Below are 12,869 nucleotides of genomic sequence, written 5' to 3' on the forward strand. Positions count from 1 at the left end.
AAGATATGTATCAAGGCCAGTGTTCTTGAATTCAGTGCCATTGTCACTTCTGATGTGCTTTATCTTGGCCCCAAAATTGTTCATAGCTCGATTGGCGAAGCGTCTGAAGACATCCTGCACTTCAGTCTTGTAAAGGATTATGTGCACCCAAGTATATCTAGAATAATCATCAACAATAACGAAGCCATAGAGGCAAGCATTAGTAGTTAGAGTTGAGTAATGAGTGGGACCGAAAAGATCCATGTGAAGCAGTTCGAAGGGTCGAGTAGTGGTCATGATTGTCTTCGAGGGATGTTTGGCCCTCGTCATCTTCCCTGCTTCATAGGCACCGCATAAGTGGTCTTTCTTGAACTTGACGCCCTCAATGCCTATGACATGCTTCTTCTTCGCAAGGGTGTGGAGGTTCCTCATGCCAGCATGTCCAAGCCTCCGATGCCAGAGCCAGCATTCTGAAGCCTTTGCTAGAAGACATACTGCAAGTTGTGGCCCTGCTGAGAAATCTACCACGTACAAATCATCTTTTCGATACCCTTCAAACACTGGAGACTTGTCAGATTCCATTAGTACAAGGCAACGATATTTTCCAAACATTATGATCATGTTCAAATCGCAAAGCATTGAGACAGACATTAAGTTGAAGCCAAGGGATTCAACAAGCATGACTTTATCCATGTGTTGATCCCTTGAGATTGCAACTCTACCTAGACCCAATACCTTACTTTTACTAGTGTCAGCAAATGTGATGTGGCTCTTGTCGGATGGACGTAAGGTTGAGTCCATAAGAAGACTTCTTTTGCCAGTCATGTGATTTGTACACCCACTGTCAATAATCCATTCTGAAGATGCTGGTGTCGTACCCTACAGTGAAGTTAGGGGGATAGGCTTCACCAAGAGCATTGTGAAGCAAAAACATTTGACGATCCAGTGGGTTATGAAAGCTTAGATCTAGGTTAGGACTAATAGGGAGAGTAGCAAGCGATTCAGGTATGAAGTACATAGTAAGACCATTTGGGCATTTGATCTTGCGCCCTACAAGATGTTTAAGGTCCCCAGCAATAGCGTCAGACGATTTTGGTTTTCTGCTGGAGACCTTTCCCTGCAAAAGAGAGTTAAGTCTTCTTAACCACCCACATCTTCAAGGGTGGCTTAGAAGCAATAAGTCTAAGTGCAGCATCTGAGAATTTTGGCTTTGAAGCCTTAGCAAACAGTCTTGCAGGCGGACAATAGTACTCATAAGAATAAGCAGAATAGTTCTTGGTCTTATGAACATGGCGGTTTGATGAACCGCTCTCATATTCATATGCCTGAGTGTGATTTCCCTGCAAAACATTTGCGTTAGTGCGACTCAGGTGAGTCCTCTGTCTGTATGAAGCCTTGGGACCGTATGAAGCCTTTGGTCTGAGGTTTGTCTTCTTCACGTGAGGTGTCATGATGACATTCACATGAAGACTCTCCAGACACCTTTTCGGAACCCAGATCTTCTTCATAGGCGGTCCATTCCTGCAGTTAGTACCAATGTACCTGGCAAATACTTCACCATTCTGATTCTTAAACAGTATATAGTTTGCATCAAAGGATTCATCAATGATAATGGGGTTAGCACAAGTGAAGCCAGATAGATTGGATGGATCTGCTGAAGGTTCCTTTGCAGCAACCCACATGGTTTTGGGGTACTGCTCAGGTTTCCAGTAAGAGCCATCTGCATTCATTTTCCTTACGAACCCTACACCCTCTTTCCTAGGGTTTCGGTTCAGAATCTGCTTTTTTAGGACATCACATAGCGTCTGATGCCCTTTAATACTTTTGTACATCCCTGTTTCAAGCAATGTCTTTAACCTAGCATTCTCATCAGCAATAGCGGTGGTATCCTCAGCAGAGGGGTTAGTTACCACATCAACAGTTGAAGATATTGCAACAGTAGTAGCAGTAGAACATTCAGCAACAGAAGTAGCATTATCACGCTCAAGGCATTTAAGACATGGTGGTTCAAATCCTTCCTGAGCGGGACTGATCTATTTGGCGCAAAGTGACTCGTTTTCTGTTTGAAGATCTTCATGAACCGCTCTCAATTTCTCAAGATCCTGCTTCCTTTGAAGATAATCATAGGAAAGCTTTTCATGAGTTGTTGAGAGAGTTTCATGATGACTTTCAAGTTCCTAATACTTAACGTGAAGATTTTTTATGTCTTCAATTAAGGATTCAGATCGAGTCATTTCAGCACCTAACAGATCGTCGCTTCTGTCTAACAGTTTTTGAATATGTTCCATAGCTTTCTGTTGTTCAGTTGCAATTTTAGCAAGTGTTTTGTAGCTAGGTTTTGAACCGCAATCAGAGTCATCGTCACTAGATGTTTGATAGTGAGTAGTGCGTGTGTTTACCTTGGCACCGCGTGCCATGAAGCAGTAGGTAGAAGCGGAGTAGTCCTTGTCATTTGCATCGGTGTCGGTGATGAAGTCATTGTCTTCAGTGTTGAAGATGGACTTGGCAACGTATGCTGTAGCCAGACTTGCGACGCCTGAGTCGGATTCCTCCTCAGGCTCCACCTCCGCCTCCTCAGAAGCAGACTCCTCCTCTGAATCCATTTCCTTGCCAACAAACGCACGTTCCTTGCCAGATGAGCTCTTCTTGTGTGATGAAGACTTTGAGGAAGACTTGGAAGAAGACTTTGAGTATTTCTTCTTCTTTTTCTTGTCGTTGGAGTCATATTCCTTGCTCTTCTTCTTCTTTTTGTTCTCATTGTCCCACTGTGGACACTCAGAGATGAAGTGGCCAAGTTTCTTGCACTTGTGACATGTTTTCCTCTTGTAGTCATGAGCAGGAGCTTCATCATTCCTTGAACTTGATCGGGAAGACTTTCTGAAGCCTTTCTTCTTGGTGAATTTTTGGAACTTCTTGACAAGCATAGCAAGTTCCCTTCCAATGTCTTCAGGATCATCAGAACTGCTGTCTGATTCTTCTTCAGATGAGGAGACAACTTTTGCCTTCAAGGCACGAGTTCGCCCATAGTTTGGACCGTAGATATCTCTTTTCTCCGAAAGCTGAAACTCATGTGTGTTGAGCCTCTCAAGTATGTCAGACGGATCGAGTGTCTTGAAATCAGGACGTTCTTGAATCATCAAGGCCAGGATGTCAAACGAACTATCAAGTGATCTCAGCAGCGTCTTGACGACTTCGTGTTTGGTAATTTCAGTGGCGCCGAGGGCTTGAAGCTCATTTGTGATGTCAGTGAGTCGATCAAATGTGTGTTGGACATTCTCATTGTCATTTCGCTTGAAGCGATTGAAGAGGTTGCGAAGGACACTGATTCTCTGATCTCTCTGGGTTGAGATGCCTTCATTGACCTTGGAGAGCCAGTCCCAGACCAGCTTGGATGTCTTCAAAGCACTCACACGGCCATACTGTCCTTTGGTCAGATGACCACAGATGATATTCTTGGCAGTAGAGTCCAGTTGAACGAATTTCTTGACATCAGCAGCAGTGACACCTTCTCCAGCCTTGGGAACACCGTTCTTGACGACATACCATAGGTCGACGTCAATGGCTTCAAGATGCATGCGCATCTTATTCTTCCAGTAGGGATATTCAGTTCCATCAAAGACGGGGCACGCAGCGGAGACTTTAATTATCCCTGCAGTCGACATAGCTAAAACTCCAGGTGATTAAACCGAATCACATAGAACAAGGGAGCACCTTGCTCTGATACCAATTGAAAGTGCGTTATATCGACTAGAGGGGGGGTGAATAGGCGATTTTTATGGAAGTCTTCAGAACATGGGAGTTTTGAAGACAAACGATAAAATTAAACCTATTACCATGCAGCGGAAGGTAGACTACACTAGGAAAACCATAGTCAAGTATTCAATGAAGTGAAAGCACAAAGACTAATAGCATCTAGGTAGTAAGGATCAGGTAGGAAGATATTGTGAAGCCAAACAGAACACGCAGTCACTCAGTGAAGACAAATGATAGAGCAAACATACAATGACTTCACAAGGAGGAACAGTAAGTAAAGTGAAGTGAAGATGAAACCAGTGACTCGTTGAAGACAATGATTTGTTGAACCAGTTCCAGTTGCTGTGACAACTGTACGTCTGGTTGGAGCGGCTAGGTATTTAAACCTTAGGACACACAGTCCCGGACACCCAGTCCTGAACACGCAGCTCAGGACACCCAGTCCTCACTGTATTCTCCTTGAGCTAAGGTCACATAGACCTCGCCCAATCACTCTGGTAAGTCTTTCAGGTAGACTCCCAAACCTTCACAGACTTCGTTCATCGGCAATCCACAATGTCTCTTGGATGCTCAGAACGCGACGCCTAACCGGCTGGAGGATGCACAGTCCTCAAGTGTAATAAGTCTTCAGATCACACAGACAAGAAGACTTAAGTGATGCCCAATTCTCTCTGGCTCTGGGTGGTTAGGGCTTTATCCTCGCAAGGAATTCTCTCTCAAAGGCTTCAAGGTGGGTTGCTCTCAAATGACAAAAGCCGTACTTTCAATCTGAGCAGCCAACCGTTTATTGTTGTAGGGGGTGGGCTATTTATAGCCACTTGGCAACCCGATCTGATTTGTCCGAAATGACCCTGGGTCACTAAGGAACTGACACGTGTTCCAACGGTCAGATTTCAAACTCACATGACAACTTTACTTGGGCTACAAGCAAAGCTGACTTGTCCGAGTCTGGACAAGATTCGCTCTCATAGTCTTCACTCAAAGACATAGGTTTTTGGTTTAGGCATCACTTCAGTCATTCTGACTGGTTCTCTTGGACCCCACTTAACAGTACGGTGGTTCCTATGACTCAACACAAAAGAAAAAGACCTACGAAAGATCTAAGTCTTCGAGCTCCATAGGCTTCATATCGTGTCTTCTCTTGTCATAGTCTTCAATGTGAATATCTTCATATACCACCTTTGACTTCAATGTCTTCATACATTTTTAGGGGTCATCTCTGGTAGTAAAACCGAATCATGAGGGACTTCTACCTGTGTTATCCTGCAATTCTCACAAACACATTAGTCCCTCAACTAGGTTTGTCGTCAATACTCCAAAACCAACTAGGGGTGGCACTAGATGCACTTACACTATGGAGATGCCCATCAGTAGATATCAATGTGAGTGAGTAGGGATTGCGATGCAATGGATGCACTAGAGCTACAAGTTTATGACAACTCAAAAACAAACTAAGTGGGTGAGCATCCAACTCGCTTGCTCACGAAGACCTAGGGCAATTTTTGAGGAAGCCCATCATTGGAATATACAAGCCAAGTTCTATAATGAAAAATTCCCACTAGTATATGAAAGTGACAATGTAGGAGACTCTCTATCATGAAGATCATGGTGCTACTTTGAAGCACAAGTGTGGTAAAAGGATAGTAGCATTGCCCCTTCTCTCTTTTCTCTCATTTTTTTATTTGGGCCTTCTCCCATTTTTTCGGCCTCTCTTTTTTCATACGGAGTATCATCCTGACTTGTGGGGGAATCATAGTCTCCATCATCCTTTCCTCACATGGGAAAATGCTCTAATAATGAAGATCATCACACTTCTATTTACTTACAACTCAAGAATTACAAATCGATATTTAGAACAAAATATAACTCTATATGAATGCCTCCGGTGGTGTACCGGGATGTGCAATGAATCAAGAGTGACATGTATGAAAGAATTATGAAAGGTGGCTTTGCCACAAATACGATGTCACTACATGATCATGCTAAGCAATATGACAATGATGGATGGTGTCATAATAAATGAAACGGCGGAAAGTTGCATGCCAATATATCTCAGAATGGCTATGGAAATGCCATAATAGGTAGGTATGGTGGCTGTTTTGAGGAAGGTATATGGTAGGTTTATGGTACCGGTGAAAGTTGCGCGACACTCGAGAGGCTAGCAATGGTGGAAGGGTGAGAGTGCGTATAATCCATGGACTCCGCATTAGTCATAAAGAACTCACATACTTATTGCAAAAATCTATTAGTTATCAAAATGAAGTACTACACACATGCTCCTAGGGGGATAGATTGGTAGGAAAACACCATTGCTCGTCCCCGACCGCCACTCATAAGGAAGATAATAAAAAAGTAATTCATGCTCCGATTTCATCACATAACGTTTCACCATACGTGCATGCTACGGGAATCACAAACTTTAACACAAGTATTTCTCAAATTCACAATTACTCACTAGCATGACTCTAATATCACCATCTTCATATCTCAAAACAATCATAAGGAATCAAACTTCTCATTGTATTCAATGCACTTTATATGAAAGTTTTTATTATATCCCTCTTGGATTCCTATCATATTAGGACTAAATTTATAACCAAAGCAAATTACCATGATGTTTAAAGACTCTCAAAATAATATAAGTGAAGCATGAGAGTTCATCAATTTCTATAAAATAAAACCACCGTCATTCTCTAAAAGATATGAGTGAAGCACATAGAGAAAAATAGCCTAGCTCCAAAGATATAAGTGAAGCACATAAATTATTCTAATAAATCACAGCTCACGCGTGTCTCTATCAAGAGGTGCGTACATAAAGGATGATTGTGACAAACTAAAAATTAAAGACTCAAATCATACAAGATGCTCCAAGCAAAACACATATCATGTGGTGAATAAAAATATAGGGGATGCCCCGGTTGTCCTTGAATATTACCTTGGGGTGCCTTGGGCTTCCCCAAGCTTAGGATCTTGCCACTCTTTATTCCATAGTCCATCAAATCCTTACCCAAAACTTGAAAACTTCACAACACAAAACTGAACAGAAAATCTCATAAGCTCCGTTAGTATAAGAAAATAAATCACCACTTTTGGTACTGTTGTGAACTCATTATTTATTTATATTGGTGTAATATCTACTGTATTCCAACTTATCCATGGTTCATACCCCCCGATACTACCCATAGAATCATCAAAACATAGAAAACAGAATCTGTCAAAAATAGAACAGTCTGTAGCAATCTGTAACTCTCGAATACTTCTATAACTCCAAAAGTTCTAAAAAATTAGGAAAACCTAAGAAATTTGTTTATTAATAGTACATATAAAGAATTAGTATTTTATCACGCTTCTGTTAAAAATGAGAATTGTTTTCCTGAGCGCAAAATTTTCTGTTTTTCACCAAGATTAAATCAACTATCACCATAAGCTATCCCAAAGGTCATACTTGGCACAAACACTAATTAAAACGCAAAACCACATCTAACCAGAGGCTAGATTAATTATTTAATGCAAAACAGGACCTAAAAATCAAGAACAAAAATAAAATTAGGTTGCCTCCCAACAAGCGCTATTGTTTAACGCCCTTAGCTAGGCATAAAACACGAATAGGTATTGTCACCTTTGGCATGCAATCCATAAGTGGCTCTCATAATAGATTCATAAGGCAATTTAATTTTCTTGCTTGGAAAGTGTTCCATGCCCTTCCTTAACGGAAATTGAAATCTAATGTTTCCTTCTTTCATATCAATAATTGCACCAATTGTTCTAAGGAAAGGTCTACCAAGAATAATAGGACATGTAGGATTGCAATATATATCAAGAACAATGAAATATATGGGCACATAATTCCTATTTGCAACAATAAGAACATCATTAATCCTTCCCATAGGTTTCTTAATAGTGGAATCCGCAAGATGCAAATTTAAAGAACAATCATTAAATTGACGGAAACCTAACACATCACATACAATTTTTGGAATCGTGGAAACGCTAGTACCCAAATCACACAAAGCATGGCACTCATAATATTTAATCTTAATCTTAATAGTAGGTTCCCACTCATCATAAAGTTTTCTAGGGATAGAAACTTCCAATTCAAGCTTTTCTTCGAAAGATTGCATCATAGCATCAACGATATGTTTAGTAAAATCTTTGTTTTGATTATAGGCATCAGGAGAATTCAACATGGATTGCAACAAGGAAATACAATCTATTAAAGAACAATTAAAATAATTAAATTCCTTTAAATCCAAAAGACTGGGTTCATTGCTACCTAAAGTTTTGACCTCTCCAATCCCACTTTTATCAATTTTTGCATCAAGATCTAAAAATTCTGAATCATTGGGACGCCTTTTAACTAAAGTTGACTCATCTACAGTCCCATCTTTATGAAGATTTATATTGGAAAACAAAGATTCAATAGGAGTCACATCAATCACTTTAAGATCCTCATCATCATTTTCACGAAAACTAGAAGAACATGTTTTCACAAACCAATCTTTTTTAGCACGCATCTTAGCGGTTCTTTCTTTGCACTCATCAATGGAAATTATCATAGATTTGAGAGACTCATTGATATCATGCTTGGGTGGAATAGATCTAAGTTTCAAAGAATCAACATCAAGAGAAATTATATCCACGTTCCTAACCAAATCATCAATCTTAAGCAATTTTTCTTCAATCGAAGCACTGAAATTCTTTTGCGAACTCATAAATTCTTAAACACTATTCTCAAAATCAGAGGGTACCTTATTATAATTTCCATAAGAATTGTTGTAGGAATTACCATAATTATTAGAGGAATTACTAGGAAACGACCTAGGATTAAAATTACCTCTATATGTGTTATTACCAAAATTGTTCCTACCAACAAAATTCACATCCATAGATTCATTATTTTTCTCAATCAAAGTAGACCAAGGCATATCATTATGATAAATAGAAGCACTCTTTGCTAGCAAATAATTTCATAAGCTCATCCATCTTTCCACTCAAAACAGTAATCTGTTCAATCGCATGCACTTTTTTACTAGTGGAAGATCTTACGGTATGCCATTGAGAATATTAACCATAATATTATCTAGGAGTTTAGTAGCTTCTCCTAAAGTAATTTCCATAAAAGTGCCTCCTGCATATGAATCTAAAAGATTTCTAGAAGCAAAATTCAATCCAGCATATTTTTTTGTAAAATCATCCACAAATTCAAACCATGAGTAGGGCAATTTCATATCATCAATTTCATCCTCTCCCAAGATTGTGCAACATGTTCATGATCAAGTTGCTTAAAATTCATAATATCGTTCCTAAGGGGGATGATCTTAGCAGGAGGAAAATACTTGGAAATAAAAGCATCTTTACACTTATTCCATGAATCAATACTATTTCTAGGCAAAGATGAAAACCAAGTTTTAGCACGATATCGAAGGGAGAACGGAAATAACTTCAATTTAACAATATTGTTATACACATCTTTTTAATTTTGCATATCACACGAATCACAAAATTGTTAAGATGGGTTGCGGCATTTTCACTAGGAAGGTCAGAAAATTGATCTTTCATAACAAGATTCAGCAAAGCGGCATTAATTTCACAAGATTCCGCATTAGTAGCGGGAGCAATCGGAGTACTAACAAATCATTATTATTGGTGTTGGAAAAGTCACACAATTTGGTATTCTCTTGATCCATCATGACAAAGCAAGCAATCCAACACACGAGCACACAAAATGCAAGCGAAGAAGACGAACGAAAGAGGGGCGAAGAAAAGGCAAATATTTTCAAAATTCGTTTTAGAAGTGGGGGAGAGGAAAAAGAGAGGCAAATGGCGAATAATGTAATGCAATAGATGAGAGTTTATGATGGGTACTTGGTATGTCTTGACTTGGCGTAGATCTCCCCGGCAACGGCGCCAGAAATTCTTCCTGCTACTTCTTGAGCTTGCGTTGGTTTTTCCCTTGAAGAGGAAAGGGTGATGCAGCAAAGTAGATAAGTATTTCCCTCAGTTTTGAGAACCAAGGTATCAATCCAGTAGGAGACAATGCACAAGTCATTGAATACCTGCACAAACAATCAAACAACCTGCACCCAACGCGATAAAGGGGTTGTCAATCCCTTCACGGTTACTTGCAAAAGTGAGATGAAAGAGATAGATAAATGGTAAAGTAAATATTTTTGGTATTTTTGGTTTATAGATAGGAAAGTAAAAGATTGCAAAAAGTGTAAAACGGAAACTAATATTATAGCTCGGAAACTTATATGATGGAAAATAGAACTTGTATGATGGAAAATAGACCCAGGGGCCATATGTTTCACTAGAGGCTTCTCTCAAGATAGAAAATAATACGATGGGTCAACAAATTACTATCGAGCAATTGATAGAAGAGTGCAAAGTTTTGACGATATCTAAGGCAATGATCATGAATATAGGCATCACGTGTGTCAAGTTGACCGAAACAATTTTGCATCTACTACTATTACTCCACAAATCGACCGCTATCCAGCATGCATCTAGAGTATTAAGTTCATAAAGAATGGAGTAACGCATTAAGCAAGATGACATGATGTAGAGGAATTAACTCAAGCAATATGATGAAAACCCCATCTTGTTTTCCTCGATGGAAACAATACAATACGTGCCTTGTTGCCCCTACTGAAATTGGGAAGGACACCGCAAGATTGAACCCAAAGCTAAACACTTCTCCCATTGCAAGAAAAACCAATCTAGTTGGCCAAACCAAACCGATAGTTCGAAGAGAATTATAAAGATATCAAATCATGCATAAAATAATTCAGAGAAGATTCAAATAATATTCAGAGGTAAGATGATCATAAATCCACAATTCACCGAGTCTCGGCAAACACATCGCAAAAAAGTATTACATCGAATAGATCTCCAAGAACATCGAGGAGAACATGGTATTGAGAATCAAAGAGAGAGAAGAAGCCATCAAGCTACTAGCTATGGACCCATAGGTCTGAGGTAAACTACTCACACTTCATCAGAAAGGCAATATAGTTGATGTAGAAGCCCTTCGTGATCGAATCCCCCTCCGACAGGATGCCGGAAAAGGCCCCTAGATGGGATCTCATGGGTACAGAAGGTTGTGGCGTTGGAAAAGTGTTTCCGTGGCTTATTCTGGTGCTTTGGGGGTATAAGAGTATATATAGGCGAAAGAATTGGGTCAGTGGAGTCAGGAGGGGCCCACAAGGGTGGGGGCGCGCCCTCCATCCTTGTGGCCACCTCGTGGCTTTCCTGACTTGCACTCCAAGTCCCCTAGGTGTCTTTTGGTCCGAAAAAAATTATCACGAAAGTTTTATTCCGTTTGGACTCCATTTGGTATTCCTTTTCTGTGAAACTCAAAAACAAGGAAAAAACAAAAACTGGCATTGGGCTCTAGGTTAATAGGTTAGTCCCAAAAGTAATATAAAATAGCATATTAATGCATATAAAACATCCAAAATAGATAATATAATAGCATGGAACAATAAAAAATTATAGATACGTTGGAGACGTATCAACTATGTCAATAGGTTAGTCCCAAAAAATGATATAAAGTTGCTATAAATGATTGTAAAACATCCCAGAATGATAATATAATAGCATGGAACAATAAAAAATTATAGATACGTTGGAGATGTATCACGGCTCTGAGCTCGCAGAGTGCGGAGGCGCTATGATAAGCAAGAACCCGAAGGTCGGCTGGTTCAAAGGCACGTTCATAGAGACCATCAAGGAGTGGTAGCGTGAGTGGTTTTACATCACCGAGCTGAAGGGAATATGCCCTAGAAGCAATAATAAAGTTATTATTTTATATTTCCTTATTCATGATAAAGGTTTATTATTCATGCTAGAATTGTATTGATCGAAAACTTAAATGCATGTGTGAATACATAAACAAAAACCGTGTCCCTTCTGAGCGACCACTAGACTAGCTCGTTGATCAAAGATGGTTAAGGTTTCCTAACCATAGACATGTGTTGTCATTTGATAATGGGATCACATCATTAGGGGAATGATGTGATGCACAAGGCCCATCTGTTAGCTTAGCATATTGATCGTTCAGTTTATTGCTATTGTTTTCTTCATGTCAAATACATATTCCTCAGACTATGAGATTATGCAACTCGCGGATACCGGAGGAATACCTTGTGTGCTATAAAACGTCACAACGTAACTGGGTGATCATAAATATGCTCTGCAGGTATCTTTGAAGGTGTTTCTTGAGTTGGCATAGATCCAGATTAGGATTTGCCACTCCGAGTATCGGAGAGGTAACTCTGGGCCCTCTCAATAATACACATCATAAGCTTGCAAGAAAATGACTAAGGAGTTAGTCACGAGGTGATGTACTACGAAACGAGTAAAGAGACTTGCCGGTAACGAGATTGAACTAGGTAAGAAGATACCGATGATCAAATCTCGGGCATGTAGCATACCTATGGACAAAGGGAATTATGTATGTTGTCATAAGGTTCGACCGATAAATATCTTTGTAGAATATGTAGGAGCCAATATGGGCACCCAGGTTCCGCTATTGGTTATTGACCGGAGAGGTGTCTTGATCATGTCTACATAGTTCTCGAACATGTAGGGTCCGCACGCTTCATGTTCGTTGACAATATGGTGTTATATGAGTTATATGATTTGGTGACCGAATGTTGTTTGGAGTCCCAGATAAGATCACGGACATGATGAGGAGTCTCGAAATGGTCAAGAGGTAAAGATTGATTTATAGGACGATAGTATTCGGACACCGGAATGGTTCCGGAGCGCATCGGTTATTCATCGGATCACCGGAAGGGGTTCCGGGAGGTCTATGGGCCTAATGGGCCAAGGAGAGGCACACACCAGCCCACAGAGGGGTTGGTGCACCCTCTCCCTGGCCACTGGCCCTAGAATAAGGAAAGGAGGGCACCTCCTCCTGCCTTCCCCCCTTGTGGGAGAAAGGAAAGGCGGGGGCACCTCCCCCTTCCTTCCCCTTGGCGCGAAAAGAAGGAAAGGGGGTTGGCCTAGGGCAAGCCCAAGTAGGATTCGGACCTACTTGGGGTGCCCCTTGGCCTCTCCCCTCTCCCTCCCACCTATATATATGAGGGAAGGGGGCGCCTAGCACAACAGAACATGATCTTAGCCGTGTGCGC

The sequence above is a fragment of the Triticum dicoccoides genome, chromosome 3A (assembly GCF_002162155.2).
Source record: "Triticum dicoccoides isolate Atlit2015 ecotype Zavitan chromosome 3A, WEW_v2.0, whole genome shotgun sequence".
NCBI lineage: Eukaryota > Viridiplantae > Streptophyta > Magnoliopsida > Poales > Poaceae > Triticum > Triticum dicoccoides.